Genomic DNA, 15,969 nt, shown 5'->3' on the forward strand with positions numbered 1-15,969 from the left:
CATAAATAGCTTGCACTTCGTATTCAACATTAATTGGATTTAATACATGCAAAACTCAAGAAGATTCAAGAAATCAAGGTTATTGTAAAAACAGAATTAAATTAATAATCTTCACCTACGTGACATCCGTTCTGTCCCATGCCCAATATTATAAAAGGAAAGGTCACTGAAATTATCTCTATAATATTTTCTTATGTCTAAAATAGATCATTTTAATAGTATTTATACTAATTTCAATGTGATATTCTGACCTTTAACATAATGAAAAAACTATACCAAATCACACAAAACTCTTTTGTACATTAAATGCTAGAAATTCAAACTAGAGAAACCCACATGTAAAATAAAATCACAATTTATATTATAAAGGCAAATTTCATCATTTAAAAAAAATTACAGCAGTGAAATGTCAAAGGAAATTATAAATAGCCATAAATAAATCCATCTGGTTTTAAAGATTTTCTAGTGAAAGTTGAAGGATATAGTAGACAAACGCAGAAAATTCAGAAGGGCTTATATTATTATTGCCAAATATACCTCAATCTTGAAGCAAGGCAACAATACAATGTAGACATGAATGGAAAAACTAGGTGGTAAAATTTAGTACATTTGGGTAAAAAATTAAATAACAATAATATATATATGTATATATATATATATCCTGTAGTCAATTGCTCAAATGAAATTTCAAACTACAGAGCTGCAAAAGGTTTCCAACCCGGTGAACTGAAAAAAGGAATAGCTCATACACTTCTTTACTCATGCATGCTTACATGTTGTGTTTTTGCTTTTTTCATCAAATAACACATCTTGAGGGCACAGCTGTCTACATCACCATGTACCTCAGGCACAGTTGTTGATCTGTGGTCAAATAGCTCCATTAGTTTTTAGGGTCTGAAGATCAAAGCAGATGGAACCTGTATGCCTGAGATTGGCAAAAATATTGTAGAGCACAGGCACTGCTACGAGCGGCAATTATCAGAAAACACAAATATGAATGAATGATGGGAAATGCTAATGATTTTCTGCTCATATCACAAAACTTTGGGAATTCACAAGAATGTCCTCCCCTTGTATTGAAAAAAAATTGTGCTTAAAAGTCCCCTGTCCTCCCTCCCCACACCCCATTTTTAGAATCAAAAGCACTTTAGAAGGTTCGGTCTTCTAGATGTTCAATATCCCATTGTTTTCTCTGTGTGAATTCAGTCTACTAGAAACAACTTCCACAACATTATGCTTCGATGGCAGTGAGTTTGCTTGGGTGATGCAGTTATTTTTCCATGTATTTAGTTATCTCTATTAAAAGTTTGTGTTTGAATGAAAAAGTATGTTTAATTCTTATAAAATTAATGAAGCACAAAGAAAACATAAGGATAGAGCTAAGGAATGTAGAAATGTTACTTCTCCATTGACAGAAGGAACAAGCCACATGGAGTTATGCTGATGGAGCCAGAGACCTGGAGCTGGAGGAGCCACATGGAGACTCACACCAATGCTGAGATGCTTCTACTGTCTCTTGATCCCTAAGATCTTCCACCTACTGGTTTGTGATCTTCCTGTATTTGGTGTCATTGCATGTGTTTCGTGAGTCTGAAGAGGAATTTATGGACCGGTATTGGACATATGGTGGTCTAATATTGGACTTATGGATTTGATCTAGACAGGGCTGGGATGTTTTCTTAATATACAATTATTCTTTATATAAAGCTCTTTATATAAAGCTTATGTACCCATTTTGTCTTGGGGAGATATCAAAGAATGCCAGGTTATTAGAACAAAGTGTTCTTGTGTTAAGGGAGGCCTTGAGTGGAGGTCCAAAGTCTGTCCTCTATTTTAATGCTTAACATATAAATATATGTACATTGGCCTCTATCCATTTCATTATAAATTAATATATTTACATATATACATATTTACATGTATACATACTGTGGCAGTTCCATCATTTCCTGTCAACTTGAATGAAGGGGTGGAGCTTGTCAACAGGAATATGAAGCACAGAGTGTATGTGTCCCACCTCCAGGGAGGAAGACAGGAGTTCCCAGAATCCTTGGGAGAAAGCCACGCCCACACAGAGGCACCATTGGCTATGACCTGATTGACATGTGTTTATACCATGTGTAGAAGTAAACACAAAATACATCACTACACCGCTACTACTTTCACTAAAAGAACCAAAAAGCCAACAACTCAGTGTGATTTTTTTTCCAGAGCTGATTGTTGCGACCACAGTGTCAATCTATCACATTGAGGGCCTTCCCCTTCTCCGCTGCCCCTCCACTTTACCAAACATGATGTCCTTCCCCAGGGACTACTCTCTCCTGACAATACGTCCAAAGTATGCATGACAAAATCTTGCCATCCTTGCCTCCAAGAATCACTCCTGCCGTGTTTACTCCCATACAGACCAGTTTGTCCTTTTAGCAGTCCATGGTACTTATAATATTCTTTTTGAGTACCACAATTTAAATGCATTGATTCTACCATGGCTTTCTCTATTCAATGTCCAACTGTGACATGCATATGAGGCAATGGAAAATACCATGGCTTGGGTCAGGCACACCTTAGTCCTCAAAGTAACATCCTTGCTTTTCAGTACTCTCATGATGTCTTGCACAGCAGATTTACCTACTGCAACATGTCTTTTGATCTCTTGACAGAGATGTGTACATTGATAAATGATCAATTAAGAAGATATAAGAATTACAAACATATAAGCATCTTACATCAAGTTCTAAATTATATGCAACAAAATTGGACAGAATTGAAGGGGGAAACCAAACCAAAGCAACAAATAACTCACTGTCATCAGGTCATGCCAGCTCATTGTGGCCCTACAGGAACCCTCCCGGACAGAGTAGAAATGCACCTGTAACCCCAAACCTCATTTTCCTTCTGAGGAGCAATTGGTGGTTGGAACTACTGAACTTGCAGTTAGCAGTCCAGTGTGTAATCACAACCCCACCAGGGCTCCTCAATAGCGGTTCAGGATTTCAATAATCCATGTGGAAAAAAAGAGAGAAAATTTAGAATATTTAAAAATACACAGACTGTGGGTGAAAGAAGAAATCATAGGGAAGTTAGACATTTCTGAGAGGTCAATGGGAATGAAGATAATATCATACTAAAGCTTTGTGTTGTTGCAAAGGCAACAACGAAGCCGGAAATGCAGAGCTGTAATGCCTATGTTTGGAGGGGAACGGTCACATCCAGGGGACACAGTTGGGAAACCATTCTACACATAACCAAACACTGGATGGAATGAGTTGCTGGGTCTGGAGAATTAGGACCATCGGCTTGGGCAACGCCAAGGTAAATTGACATAATTCAGTTCACAAAGACAATGATCTAAATTTATATTTGGTGAGTAGCAACTGGGATCTTAAAAGCTCATGAGCAGTCAAATCAAAAGACACATGGAAACAATTAGTCCAATGACTAATGGGTCACTCACAACCCTGAGACCAGATCTAGCTGATGCCCAGCTATGACTACCAACTGTTCTGAAAAGAATTCCAAGGTCCTGGATAGAGTGGGAGAAAAACATGGATCAGAACTCAAAATCATAGAGACCAGGATTGGTCAGATAAAGATTGGTGGGCCCTGAATGAATATGGGCCTTACCCTTCAGGTATGGACTTGATCTCACCATTAATTAGAATAATTAATCATTATGATCAAAAGGGCAACATTTAATCAATGGCAAATTTCAGAGTTTAAATAAATGAGGAGCTGATACCAAGGGCTCAAGTAAAAAGAAAATGTTTTGAGAATGATGATGGCAACAAATGTACAAATGTTCTTGACACAATGGATGGATGGCTGTATTGTGATAAAAGTTGTATGAGCCCTCAACAAAATGATTTAAAAGAAAAACAAAGGGGGTGGAAACAGGTGTTATAGAGTGAAATTTCTTAATATGACTCTTCTACCTAAGTTTCTATAACTCCCACTAAAAGATTTGGTGGGTCCATGCAAACAGGGTATCTGTAACACTAAAAGACAGGAATCGATTGTTTTTTAGTATCTGCTCCCTAGCTACAAGGATTATCTAACTTTGAAGCAGAAACAAAAAGAGAAAACCCAAGGACCTAGGTAGAGGTGATTTAAAATCTCTGACGGGACAGAGGCTGCTGAAACCTGATGTATCAGACTTTGGCATAGAGACTCAGAGGAGCAGGGCCAAGTCTATGGGGAACCTTCTCCTCAACTGGCCCAAGACTTTGGGACTGTGGGCCAGAGGGACAGAAAAACAGGCAGGCTGCCTTGCTGGTCCATGGAGGCAAAGGCCAAGGGACCATGTGACTGAAAGGCTAAGAACCAGAGATAGTCCTGGCTACCACATGGCTGAGAGGTTGAGAACTGGACAGAGATTTGACGGCTGGCTGAGGAAACCAATGACTGTATCCTTACTGTTTGTGGATCCTGGCTTGTGTAACCTATTAAGTTCCTTAATAAATCCCCTTCATTGTGAGTATTCTCTGTGGGTTCTGGATGGCAAGTGCAATGAGTTATTGATCCTAGTGTAGCACTGAGTGCGAGGATCAGCTGGTGTCAGAATAGATAAAGAAAGACAGACCATGGAGGTTTGTCTGACCCCTACCTTGCGGGTAGGAAGCCAGAGGAGGTCAGGTATGTCCACCTCCATTGCTGCTTACCACAACAGGATATACAAGGAGGAAGCAGAATATGCTAGGATGCGTTGGAGGGATTGTGATGGATAAATTAAACTAAAATGTTTGACTTGTTCAATGCAAAACTATGATTGACTGCCTGTGACCCTTCGCCTAATTCAAAATAAAAAGTTCAAAAGAAAATTCTCAAATGAACCAGCTAATTTATATCACAATGAACTAGGAGAGAAAAGCAACCCAAAACCAAAGGTAGGAGAAGGAAGAAAATAAGAAAGATTGCACTGTGGAAATAAATGAAATAGTAGGGAAGGATAAACCAAAACAATAAAAAAAATCAATGAAATAAAAAGTTTGTCCTCCATAAAGATCAACAAATTTGACAAGCTTTTAGCTTGGCTGACAGAGGAAAAAGAGTAAGATACGAATGACTAAAATTAGAAATGAGACATTACTACTAATCTTATAAAAATTAAAGGACTTATGAGAGAATACTATAAAATTTATGTTAAAAATTAGACAACGTAGATGACATGGGAAAGTCACTACAAACGTAGAATAAATTCAAAAAATTGAACCAAATATCACAAGCAGAGAGCTGCTAGAAATTCAAGCCAGATGTGTTTGTCTGGGTGGACTAGAGAAACAAATCCAGGGAGACTATATGTGTATAAGAAAGAGCTATATATAAAGAATAGTTGTATATTAAGAAAACATCCCAGCTCAGTCCAGATCACGTCCATAAATTAACCCCCTTATGTAAATACTAGTCCATAAATTCCTCTTTAGACTCACACATCCATGCAATGATGTTGAATACAGGAAGATTACAGGCCAGTTTGTGGAAAGTCTTGTGGATCCAGTGATGGTGGAAGCATCTCAGTGCTGGCATGGGTCTCCACGTGGACTCCAGTGAGCTATTTATCTCCTTTGTACCTCTAAATGAGGTCATCAAGCTGTGACCTGATTGACAGGGTAGACTCCACCCCTTCACAAGTTGACAGGAAATTATTTAACTGCCACACCATATTCAACAGAGGACATGGAACAACAATATCATTGCTGATGTCCAATGGATCTTGGATGAAAGTAGAGAATACCAGAAAGATATTTACTTGTGTTTCATTTACTATGCAAAGGTATTCTACTGTGTGATTGTAACAAACCATGGATAGGAATGGGCAATTGCAAAGGATGAGAATTCCAGGACATTTAAATGTCCTCATGCAGAACCTGGACATAGACCAAGAGGCAGTTGTTTGAACAGAACAAAGGGAGCCTGTGTGGCTTGGAATCAGTAAAGGCGTATGTAAGGCTTGTGTCCTTTCACCATACCTATTCAATTTTTATGCTGAACAAGTAATTCGTGAAGCTGAACTATTTGCAGAAGATTCCAACATCAGGATTGGAAGAAGGTGCATTAACAACCTGTGATGTGCAGGTGACATAATTTTGCTAGTTTCAAACCAAGAGGACTTGAGGCACTTACTGATGAACAGCAAAGTCTACAGTCTGTTGTATGGATTACAAATGAATGTAAAAATGATCCAAATCCTCACAACTGGACCAGTAGATAATATCATGACAAATGGAGAGAAGATTGATGCCGTCAAATATTTCATTTCACTTAGATTTTCAATCAGTGTTCATGGAAGCAGCAGTCAAGAAATTGAGTGAAATAATGCATTGGGCAAATCTGCTGCTTAAGATCGATTTAAAGCAGTAAAGAGTAGAGATGTCACTTTCAGGTCTACAGTGTTAGCCACGGTATATTCAAATGCCTCATATGCAGGTGAAAACTGGATAATAAATAAGGAAGACTGGAGAAGACCTGGTGGATTTAAATTATGGTGCTAGCAAAGAATATTGAAAGTACACGTATTGTCAGAAGAACAAATGAATCTCCCTTGGAGGAAGAACAAACAAATGCTCCTCGTGTAGAATTGAGGATGGTGACACTTCATCTCATGTCCTTTGGACATGTTACCAGGAGAGAACAGTCCTTAAAAAGGACATCATGATTAGTCAAGTTGAGGATAAATGAAAAAGAGGAAGGCCCTTATCGAGATGGATTGTGACAGTGGCTGCATGGGCTCCGGCTTGGAAACAATTCTGAGGATGGTACAGGACTGTGTAGTCTTTTGTTCTGTTGTGCATAGGATGGCTATGGATCGGTACTGAACCAAGAGCACCTAACAACAACAACAACGAAAAGATGTCTACTGAGTAAATCTTGAGTAATACACATGGAAAAGAGTATTGTAAAGGACAGTGTTAAAACTAATTTTCAACAACAGTTGGTTGATACACAAAGAGCAATACCCTTGTCCAAGGAATAAGATCACACTACACTAGATCATCCAGCCTCCTGTTTCTCTTTTTCTATTTCTGATTACTGTGATTATATTGTTGGGGTCAGGGAGACCGAATTTGCATTGCCAGACCAGCAAAAATAAGATAGCCATATTTAAGAGACTCTTACTCACTAGATTAAGAATACCATTTAACTCTTTAATGACAATTGTGCTTGCTTACTCCTTAAAAGGGTGCTTACATTTTTATAAATGTGTATGTCAGTTTATAGTTATAGCATTGTGACATTGCTATTAGGTGCTTGTGGAGTTGCATTGTCACATCCAACAATCCCCTATGACAGACAGCTCTATAGGTTTTCTAATCTTTATAGAACAGTTGTTAGTTTGGCTGTTGTGGGTTTTTTTCCCCCTTGGAGTCATAGATCTCATTGTCAACCAGTCAATTCTCACTGTGTGTCCATACCCCCAAACCCCAAACTCACGGCCATTGAGTTGGTGCTGATAGCGACCCTGTGGGTTCCTGAGACTGGCACTGTTGGCAGATGTAGAAGCCCCAGTCTTTCTCTGTGGAGCTGCTGGGGGTTTCCAATTGCTGACCATGTAGATGGCAGCCAAGGGTCAAAATGAAACTGCCTGCATAGGTGCCCAAGGCTGTGAATCTTTACAGGAGCAGAAAGCCTCCTCTTCAGAGCCACTGGGTGGGTTCCAAATGCCAACTTTTGGGTTCTCACCCTCAGGGTTCTTTAACCTTATAATAGTATATGATTCAATGGAGTATTATATATTATTCTCTGAAGAAAATGTGACAATCTCATATAACTGAAGTATTTTGGGGTATACTATCCATGTGTACCAAGAAGGTGTTTGTACTCAAAAAGGAAACATTGTGATAACCTCAACCACCACTTTTGCCATTTGCATTACACACTGCATATAATGGAATTGATTATTCATTTCAATCTATCAACCAAGTATTAGTTATGCATCACATAATTCTATGAGGCACGGAGGTTAAATATTCTTAAATCACTTGTAAAAGGTTTTTTTTTCAGTTCTAAAAATCATGCATACTTAAGGAAAAACATGAGACAAAAATTAGTAGACAAAAATTCTGTTGTAATTCTATTTTCCTTTTTGAAAGAATAGTAATTTATGTAAGAAATTTAGTTAAAGGTGTATAGGGTTTTCAGAATATTATAAAAGGGGAGAAGGCCATACTGGCCTTTTGGAGTAAGTCAACCATAATATCCCTTGAGCTCTCTGCTCAGTCTTGATGCGTGATGTAGAGAAAGGCCTCCCCTCTGGGAACGAAAGCTTCCCTTGCTACTAAGGCAGTTCTCAGGTTAATTATTAAATATGGACATGTTTAGAGTTCAATGCGTCTTCCAGTGCAGTCCCTGACTGGGACTGCAACAGTTGCTAAAACGTGCGTGCCGGAAGCACAGGGTGGAGGGAGGCCGTTTGCAAAGCCAGAAATCTCAAATTGAGACCATTCCCAGTCAGTAAGGGCTGCAGAAAGGAAACAGTTTCAACCCTTGGTGTCCACGCTCGAGAGCAAACACTCATTGCTCGTCTCTATGCCCTTGGCAGGCAGTTCGCTGTAGCTGCTGGTGAGCCACGAGGACGCCGTAATTCACTGCAGGAGTAGGCAGCGTGGCTGCGCGCTCCTTTCGGGGAAGCAGCGAGCCCAGCTCAATGGCCTACTCTCACCCGGATGAGACTGGAATCCTTCCGGCTTCCGTGCTCTTCCGCTCGCTCAGGTGCAGCGTGGATCCCTCCGCCGCGGCGTGCGCTCCGCTCCCAGGAGCGCTGGGGTCGGCTTGTCTGCAATACCCGGATGGAAGCATAATGGCCGCCATCAGGGACTCGCAGGCAATGGGGACCACGACAGGTATTTCCCATCTACGGGGCCGCTGAGAGTGCGTAGCATCCCGGGAATTCGAGAATGCCAGCGGAGGGGCAAGTGGGGGTGTTTGCGAGGCTTCACGGTTCTCCGAAAAGTCTCAAAAGAATCGCCTCTGGTGAGAGGAAGCGCCGGTTAAATAGTCCCGGCTCTTCGGTGCTTCCGCCTAACTTGCCGCAAAGTTTTTCTAGAGAAGTCGGGCTTTTCACCCAGGGCTTTTGCGGGCTGCCGGCCTTGACCGTCGCCCCGTAGCTTGGGCTTTCAATGCGTAGGGGCTTTTTCCGGACTTGGCTCTTGTCACCGGGGTTAGGAGTTGAGGGAGGCCGCGGCCGCGGTGTGCTTCCGCGCGCCCGAGGGGCGCCCGCGCGCGGAGGAAGGGGCGGAACGCGCGCGGCGCTGGGCGTGGGGCGCGCGGCCCTCGAAGCGCTTCCGCGGCGGAATCTTGCGCTGGTGGAGGCTCCATGGGCATCCCTCAGACTGCACCCTGGAATTGTAGGTTCTGAGGCCCCCGCGGCCCTGCTCGACGGCGTCGCTCTTGTGGGCCTGGTTTTGGTCTTTGGGGGCCAACTCTTGAAGCCAAGACACCCAGTTCTCTCGCGTGCGCTCGCCGCACAAGAGTTGGCCGTCCCTGGTCTCTGCCCCCACCCCCCCCAACCACACCCAGTCGCAGATCGCTTGCTTGTCCCCGGCTTATGCATCTGGAATCTGCTTTTGATATGGTGTCCTCATTGTTAGCTAGACAGCGCCTTTGTAGATGAGATGTCTCTGATCCTTGAAACTAGGTGGAGTGAATGCATACCCAATGAGGTGTTAAAACTCTCTTAAGTAGACCAAGAAAATGGATCAGGTAGCTTTAAGGTTCAGTACAAAAGTTAAGGTCCAGTCTTTGGTGGTGGGGGGAGGTGTGTGTTTGTTGTTGTTTGTTTTATTTTAAATTTGGAGTTATTTAGTGTTTGTGAGTTATTGCAGAAAAGAAAGTTATCGTGTGTGTTAAGTCTCAAGGGAAAAAAACTCTAGAAAAGCAAAATATGGGTCATTGTGTAAGGGATTCAGAAGGACATTGAATTTTGTGATTAGGCATGAAGACACCAAACTACATTAGGACAGGCTCGCAAAATTTAAAGCTGAAAATCTTGGTCCTACTTTGTTGATAATGCTGAATTGCTTCTTCTGCAGCAAAGGTTCTATTTTGCGTATGTGTGGTTAGGTGGGAACCATTTAGATTGTTTCATTGAAATTCCTACATGTTTTCAGTGATTAACTGCTGATTTGTACAAATAGATGCATTATCTTTCAGCAAAACTTTGTCTGAAATTGTAATGGTTGCAGAACATTTCTTGGGCCTGGTAAGCATAGTAGACCAAGTAACAAATAAGTTAATTCTTATTCCAGACCATGTACATTTTTTGTAAAACTAACAAAAGTTAGGGGGAAAGGCAAAATGTACATCTCTAAATTGAAATTTTCCTTACTTTGGCAGTGAAAATTCAAAACATTTTGTTGTTGTCGTTTTATGAGGGAGCCAAAGGGCTGCAACCCAAATGCACACCTACAGTTTGCCCTGATAACAGATTAAAAACTCCTACTTATGAAACTAATCAAATTATGTCCTCTCTGGTAACCATTGAATGCAGTGAACTAAAATTTTATATGGGTTTTAGCATAAATTTACAGTTTGAATTTAAAAATCTTCTTAATTTTTATGATTTGTTTTCTCTGTGTAGTTGTTTGTGATTGGTCTTACTGAAGCATTGTGTACCACAGAGCACTTGCTACATCTTTTTTTTCCCCTTTGCTGTTAAAAGACTTGCTTCTTGACCAGTTTCCTTCAGGTATTCTACAGTTGTTAGCAAACATAAGCCGTGACAGAGTTATTGTGAAGTTGGCAGTTCTGTTGGTCATTTGATCCCAAGATCCAGGCTATTGAATCGATGCATTCCTTAGCTAGAGATTGGCTTCAAGTGATGAGTCGTTTGCAGGGGAATGTTAGACTTTGAACTGAGAATTGAAGAGGTAGCCCAGTGGTTTTAGGATCTTGGATGGGATTAGACCTAGATTATTGTCATAGGCTTGGGTCTTACCCTATTTTGTCATAAATGAAGGTATGGACTTAGAGATTTAATTTAAATTCTCTTCTGAGCTTTTCAGTTTTGTGACTTGTAAATTTATGGTATGCTATCTCTGGGTGTCAGTGATACTTTATTTGCCTAGGTGTTGATAAATTTTTCTTGGCTTATTTTAATCACTTTAAACATTTAGGTTGAATATGAAGTATGAGAATCAAGATATAAGAATAATTTTTTTTTCAGTTGAAGTTTTAAAATCTTGGTCTTCATTTCCAGATCCCATCTCCTCTTGTGATCGCTGTTCCTGATTGTGGCATTGTCTAAGCATTAAATTGTATCCTTTTTGTTCTTGGGAGAAAAAGGTATGATAAAGATTGAAGCACTGTTCAATATTGTGTCTTACATAGTAAGTTAGTGTGCTTTAATATTGCATAGCAAAATAAAATAGTTACATGTTCATGGGGTTTCACAAGTTAAAGTTTCACTTATGGGCTAAACAAAATACAGTACGTAGAGGCTTAATTTTAATGTAAGCAGGGAAATGATTACTGGTTTCATACTTCATCATTTAACATTTTATTGGTGACATAAAGGTGATTTTACTCTGTCAGTCCTTCTAGATACAAAGATGGCAATAGGGTTTTAAGTTATGAATGATAGAGATAAATAAGGTAGGAAGATGTTTTGGAATTGTATAAGCAGTTAGAAATACGCTTTGGTCTAGTAAGCCCAAAGTAATGCACCTAAAGAAACATTTCTGTGGTATATACTTTTGTTATCATTAGTAGGATCTACTTTTTAAGTCAGAAAGGGGGCTTGGAAATTAAAGGGTCATGACTGGTTTCCTGGAGACAAATAACTGACAAAAAAAAAAGGAGAACAAAAACTAACAAATCCAGGTATAAAAAGAAAAGGTTTGGATATTCAATGGAAAATACTACATCTTTGAGCCAAAACATGGCTTACATACCCTTGAAACACAAATGTCCCTTGCTTTTTTTTTTTGGTAGGATAGGCCCTGTGATCTTTCAAATACATAAATTCTTGAATTGGTATCATATTGCTCGCCTCACTGAGTGCATTAAGCATACCTAGAAGTATGACCCTAAATTAGGAATAAAATTATATACCTAACTATGAAAACAACACAGGTAGACTACACACTTCACATTAGTCATCATAATCATGTCTTTGACTAAACTTTACCAGTAGATAGCTATCTTTTTGTTGTTGTTGAGAATATACACACAGCAAATCAAACATCAATTCCAGTAGTTTCTACCAATACCTTTCAGTGACATTTTTTTGAGCTGTGCCACATTTCGCCCTCCTCTGAGTTGTTCCTCCCATATTAACATACTTACACTGCTCCCCAAGTTTCCTTATCTAATATTTTGAATTGCTGTTATTTTAATTGTCGATAGATCTTAAAAGAGCATCATGCTCAAGTCACAGTTTACTAATTAAGATAAACCATTGTTTGGTTTTAAGGACCAAACCAAAGTCGCTGCCGTGGGGTCAAGTCTTGACTCATGGCTACCCCATAGGACAGGGTAGACCTACTACCCCTGTGGGCTGCTGAAGCTATAATTCTTTATGGGAGTAGAGCACCTTGTAGTTCTGTCTTGGGCGTCTGGTTGTTTTGAACTGCTGACCTTATAGTTAGTTAGCAAGCCCAACATACACCCATTATGTCACACTTCCCAAAAAACACACCATCATCAAGTCCTTTTTGACTCCTAGCAGCCCTATAAGACAGAGTAGAACTGCCCTTGTGGGTTTCCAAGACTACAAATCTTTACGGGAGTTGGAAGTGTCTTCAGCTGGTGGGTCCACCTGCTGGCTTTAGGGTTACATGTCTACCTGGGAACCCACTTTCTCACCAGGGCTCCTCGCAAGACGACTAGGGAATATTTTTTATTTAAGACTTAATCTCAGAGCAGTAGTTTCAGGGGTTGAGCCAGCCTTGACTCCAAGAAGGCTGGCATCCAGGAGAATATGAAACTATTTTTAAGCTTTTCCCCTTTTGAGGAGGGGTTTTGAAATCTTTGGTTTCAATGTTCAGTAATGGTAGCCAGGCACTCATCTTCTCTCCTGGTCTTTTGGCTGATAGCCATACATTCCATATCCGTTTGTCCTGATTCTCCCTCCAGTGTAGTCCGATGTGAATAGACACTGATTTTGTGCCTTTTGCGGCTGCTTACAGCTAAGACCCCAGACACTAGTCCTTGAGCTAGCAGGTTTTAACTGGATGCCCCATCAGACCTTAACTTCCAAGCCAAGAAACCAAATCCCCTGAGATTTTTGGTTGTACATAATCAAGTTTGTTTTCTTTTTTAAGGCACTTTTTCAGAAAGACATTGAAATTTTTCCTTAGAACTATTTAACAATTACGAGGAATAGAGAAAAGCAGGTGAATTGAGATACTATATTACACATGCTCATTTATCTTAGCAACTTCTTTCTATGTAACATTTTCTTGGTCTCTTACCGTGTGAGTGTCACACGGGTGTTATGCTGTGATAAGAGAAAGTACATAGTGAGATTTACTATACTATGTTTGATCCAAACTGTACAGAGAAAGTAACATGGTGAAGAATGAAAGCTTTAATGAAATGTAATGAAGTAAATGTTGTTAGGTGCCATTGAGTGTTTGAATTCATAGCCATATGGCAGAGTAGAATTGTCCAACAGAATTTCCTTGGCTAAGATCTGTAGACAAATTGTGCAGTGGTGTAGTGCTTTATGGATAACCGAAAGGTCAGTGGCTTGAACCCACCCAGTGGCTCTGTAGGAGAAAAGATATGGTGATCTGCTCCGGTAGATTTTGGCTTAAGATAATTTTCCTTTGCCATAGGATCGGCGCAGTCACTAAAACCATGGGCTCAAGCATGACAGTGGCCAGGATTGTGCAGGACTCGATTGTGTTTTATTCTGTTATACATAGAATTCCTTTAATCTGGAACTGACTCTACAGTGCCTAAAAATAACAACATAGGGTCACTATGAGTCAAAATCCACTCTGGCTGTGGGGTCAGCTGCCCTGGGAAGTCTTACCCCCTGCTTTGGACTATGAGCATGGGCACGTAAAGCCTAAGCGACCATGCCTGGTGGTCTTGTCCCCCAGGTGCTTTTAAATGGCATTCTTACAGAGTTTTTCTGTAGGCAGCAATCCACCAGTCATACCATACACTGAAGGTTACCTAGTGACTGACTGGCCTGACATTGCAGAGTTGCACCTAGTATGGGTTAGGGTGTCTGTCTAGACCGGCAACAGCCACCACCAAGCCATGAATATTGGCAGAGTTTCGGGAATAACATGAGGAAGGCTACGACTGCCAACGACCCTCTTCACAAGTGGCCCTTCAGCTTAGTGGCTTGATGTTTGGTTCCTTGTGCTGCCCTGCCAGGTCATCAAGCCCCCTGCCTGTCCATATAGTCCACCTTCTTTCCTGTTTTTGCCGTCTACTGCAAAGTCAACCTTAGTTCCAATTAGGGACCAGAAGCCAAGCCATTATTTTCTTTGAAGAGACCAGTACAGTGCTACCGCTGGTAGCCTTCACTCTCACCTCTGCTGTCCGTGTGAGAAGGCGCCCCTGCCAGCCTTAGGACGGCAGTAAGCAGTCCTAGCAGCTAAGCGGCATCTCTTACTCCAGCGTTTGCCCGCTCTTGACTTGTTCCAGTGTTCCTCTCTTCCAGGGAGTGGAACCATGGCCATCTTAGTGACAACTTGCACTGCTTGCTCAGGGAGCCACCCAGTAGGCTGTGTCTTAAGCCCACTAGTACCGTGGGCCCCATGCCAGCAGCACTCCATCCTGTGGCCCACTCTTAGGAACCCCAGAGATCTCAGATCTCAGCACGCATGACAAACTGGCAAATTCTGGTGGTGGTTTTGTTACCTTTGAAACACAAAAACATGTAAGTATATATAATGTGACAGGGAAGGGTGATGAAAAATTAGCTTTAGCATGTATAGACTAAGGTATTTTGTCATTAGACATTAAAAACGGTGGGGTGGGGCTTGACTACCTTCATTGTGGGTTGGGGGAAATAAAGGAAGCCACTTAGTGGCTCAGGCGAACAACAATCTTACAGAAACTGATGATCAGGTCTTCAGTGGAGCCATTGAGTGGGTTGAAATCACAACCCTGTTTGTAGCTGAATGCTTAACAGTCTGCACCACCAAGGCTCATAATGATGTAACTAAGAGGTTGCTGTATATATGACTGATCAGAATGATTTGGATAATTCTATCTTGGATGATTGTGAGAGAAGTGTGGTAGTTATATAATCATTTGTCAATTTGAGAGGATTAAGAGTGAAGGAGTGGAGTCTAGCCTGTCAATCAGGTCATAGCCAATGAGGCCTCTGTGTGGGCATGGCCTTCTCCTGAGGATTCTGGAAACTCCAGTAATTCCTCCTTGGAGGTGGGAGACACACTCTCTGCTCACTCCCTGGGGGACATTGCGGGTGATAAGACACATGGAACTATGCTGATGCCCTGAGCTGTAAGAACCACATGGAGACCCCTTTCAGCACTGAGATGCTTACAGCACCATTGAATCCACTGGCCTGTGATCTTCCTGCAGTTGGCATCATTGCATGTGTTTCCTGTGTCTAAGGAGGAATTTATAGTTTGGTATTGGACATAATGGGCTGATACTGGACTTATGGACTTGATCTGGACTGGGATGTTTTCTCATTATTCAGGTCTTCTTGTATATAAACCTCTTTCTTATACACCTATGCGTGTCTATGAATTTGTTTCTCTAGTCTACCCAGACTAACACAAGAAGCTTGACTAGCAACAAATCGCCATTGGTACAGCCATATGAAACATGCGTAACTTGAAGCTTAGCACAATTGAGTGAGTTTTACTTTTGTTTCTTAAGTGTTTTTGCTTACCTTCTTTCCTCATAGCCATTTATTGCACCTTTATCTTTGAAAGATAACCAAAATTGGACAAGCTTCTCTGAAAGACCAGACAGTACATATTTTAGGCATTGCAGGCCATGGGGTCTCTGTTGTAGCTCTCAGCTGCTGTCGTAGCACAG

The 15,969-nt window shown here is 41.0% G+C and overlaps 1 protein-coding gene across 8 annotated transcripts in view; it reads left to right on the forward strand.

Moving 5' to 3' along the window:
• Positions 1 to 8,699: 8,699 nt before the first annotated feature.
• Positions 8,700 to 15,969, forward strand: part of ZNF518A (zinc finger protein 518A) — a 30,120-nt gene continuing 22,850 nt past the window's right edge. For 3 of the 8 annotated variants that reach the window (XM_075534979.1, XM_075534977.1, XM_075534976.1), the window contains exons 1-2: positions 8,700 to 8,837; positions 11,192 to 11,277. The gene's annotated coding sequence lies outside the window, so the exon portion shown is untranslated. Of the gene's footprint in view, positions 8,838 to 9,114; positions 9,342 to 11,191; positions 11,278 to 15,969 lie in introns of those variants that run through there. The other 5 variants (XM_075534980.1, XM_075534978.1, XM_075534982.1 and 2 more) reach the window with 4 other exon arrangements.

This window comes from Tenrec ecaudatus, chromosome 16 (assembly GCF_050624435.1).
Source record: "Tenrec ecaudatus isolate mTenEca1 chromosome 16, mTenEca1.hap1, whole genome shotgun sequence".
NCBI lineage: Eukaryota > Metazoa > Chordata > Mammalia > Afrosoricida > Tenrecidae > Tenrec > Tenrec ecaudatus.